Source organism: Panthera tigris, chromosome F2, assembly GCF_018350195.1.
Source record: "Panthera tigris isolate Pti1 chromosome F2, P.tigris_Pti1_mat1.1, whole genome shotgun sequence".
In the NCBI taxonomy this organism is placed as follows: Eukaryota; Metazoa; Chordata; class Mammalia; order Carnivora; family Felidae; genus Panthera; species Panthera tigris.
Window position 1 is genome coordinate 5,818,849 of NC_056676.1, and position 2,558 is coordinate 5,821,406.

The window sequence follows — 2,558 nt, forward strand, 5'->3', positions numbered from 1 at the left end:
AAATGCACCTGGCCTAAAATTAAGTGCACATATCTTTTGAACTGCTCTTTTCCCTCTGTTCCTTCTCTCAACTAAGAGCATCCCACAAAGCTGGGGGGCAGGTGATTACCTGGGGGTGATCTTAAATCTCTTTCTGTCTCTGCACTCTGACAATACCTGGTTAGGAAAAAAAAGATTGACGTTTTCCATTCAAATATCTCATAATAATTCCTATTACCTTAGATGAATATGAGTTGCTTTTTCCTATAAAAACTACTTTGAAGACAAGCTCGTCATTGAGCGTCTGGCTTTGGCCCCTTTGGATCTATTCATCTGGTTCCTAGAGTGACGTGTCTGTAGATCTCGGTGGCCTCTATGCTCCAGTCCAAATATCTTAACAGAACACATACCATCTGATGTCCAGTCCACTTGGGGCTGGAATCCTGTTAGCCGATGAGCTGAGGCGAGCACTTTAGCCACAGCAGACAAGTCTCCCTTGGTCACCCAGTGTGTGCCATGTTGTTAGTATAAAAACAGTCCTCCGCAAAGGGGAGAACGCCTGGAAAGGGTGTGGGTTGGTAGAGGATGGGGCCACACAGGTAAAGCGAGACCCGAAAGTCAAGACAATATGAAAGAAATAATAAAAGACAGCGCTAGGAAGCAGGAGGCGAGGAGGAGAGATTTTTTTGTTTTACGCTTGTTACTTCATTTAAAATTAGTAAAATGATAAACACAGTTTTAGGTAAGTGACAATTCAGTACACTTAATTGGGTGATATAAAAATATACATACTCACAAGCGCCTTCACCAACATCGAATATTTCAACGCTTTTCGTCAGAGTACCCTCGAATCCCAAAATTTTGTTGTCAATTTATTTTTTTCAAATCCAAATTCTCTTTGGGCCCAAGAGTTTTGCAAATATGTGATCGCTCCTTCTGTTAACAGCTTCTTTGGCTACTTTATTTTCTTGGTGTGTTTCCTCTCTGACTTCCGGGTCACATTCTTTGTATTTTTCTACTGCTGCCCTTAGCTATTCCCTTTGGTCTCAAAGTTAAAAAGAAAAAAAGCTCTTTTTCTAGCATGGTTGGCTCCTGCCAACTCATCTTAGTTTCCGGATGCTGTTTGGTAGGTCTGGGTGCTTACGATTGGATAACTGAGATTCCAGAACCTCCTACTTACATTTCCTCCAGGAAGAGCTTTACTTGGAAAAGCCCAATAATCGTTGGACGTTCCGATCCTCTCCCAGACAACCACACCGTCATCAACTAAGCTTGAAAGGACTTCTGACAGAGCAGTAATCCCTTTCTGTTTGGGAACAGCCTTCTCCATGTCTTTAACCGAAATTTACTTTTTATGTCAAAAAATATTTCCAGCAGGCGGGCTCTCTTTTCCTCTGAGCTTAGTCCTTGTTTTCTTCGCAGGATCTAACCCAGCGTGGCATGCAAGCAAGGCTAAGTGAGGTGCTTCCCTAATAAAGCCACTAACTCCCTATCAACCAGCAGCCAAAGGCCAGAAGGGCAGTGAATCCCACCCGTTAGTGAAAACCCACGGATTTTCACCGAAATCATCTAACTAGCATTGAGTGACGATTCGTTAGGTTACTTTTGAAACTGCGAGCAATTTGGAAATGTGCCCTACATGCACATACATGTACACAGAAGGCTCATGGGTCAAAGATCAAGAGGGCCTTTGGGGATCTGGGGTGTCCCAAGGCATCTGCCTGCCAGCCGGCTGACACCTTGTTTCTCTCTCTCCTGATAAGGGGTTGCACCTTTGGTGGCCCTAATCCAGGAGCCTGGGGCACCGGTCCTGAAGTGACTCGTGGTGCTTTTGAGGCTGTGCGATGTTCAGGTAACTTCTCTAAAGCCCGGTGTGTTCAACGGAACCTGCCCTCGAGGGCGCGGTCAGAGGGGAGGGAGGTGGCGGGTCCCCATGCTTAGGTCCCATGGTTCAGGGGCGCCGAGGAGAGGCTCGAAGACACTGGGCTCTCTTGGTTGGTTTGTGATGAGGGAAAGGACTGCACGGACATCACGTCCCCCGTCTTTTCCCAGGCCAAGTGCGGTCAGTGGTCTCCCCCCTGGCTGGATGCCAGCCGTGAGCGCTTCTTGTCCCCACCGAACCCAACCTGCTCTTACCTCCGCCTTTTTGCGAGCTGCTCCCTCTGCCTGGCAAGCTTTACTCAAGGTGCTTGCAGAGTTCTCTCCTCCCCACCGAAATGAAGGCGTCTGTGCATCTCCTCCCAAACCCTTATTTTCCAAGAAGAATAAAGCACCTGTCCTTACCCGCATCACACCTTTGTAATATTGTTGCCACTTGAATTATCAACTTGCGTGTAGCTTTCTTTTTATTGACAGCCTTACTCCATTATCAGCTGGATCCTGGAGGGCTTTCCTTCCCCCTTCCATTTTCGTGCACAATATCCCATATAGATCAAGCTCTCAAAATGTTTTCTGCGCTTTAAATGTCAAACACAATCTTAATTCTTTCCCCATGGAGTGATGGTAGAAAAGGAAGAAAGTCACCCCCGCCCCCCAGAGGGTACTGTTAAAAACATGTAAGTTGATTTTATACTAAAAGA

General features: G+C 46.3%; 1 pseudogene; it reads right to left on the minus strand.

Annotated features, from left to right (window-relative positions):
• Positions 1 to 814: 814 nt before the first annotated feature.
• Positions 815 to 2,268, minus strand: LOC102952676 (annotated as a pseudogene).
• Between the last annotated feature and the right edge of the window lie 290 nt (positions 2,269 to 2,558).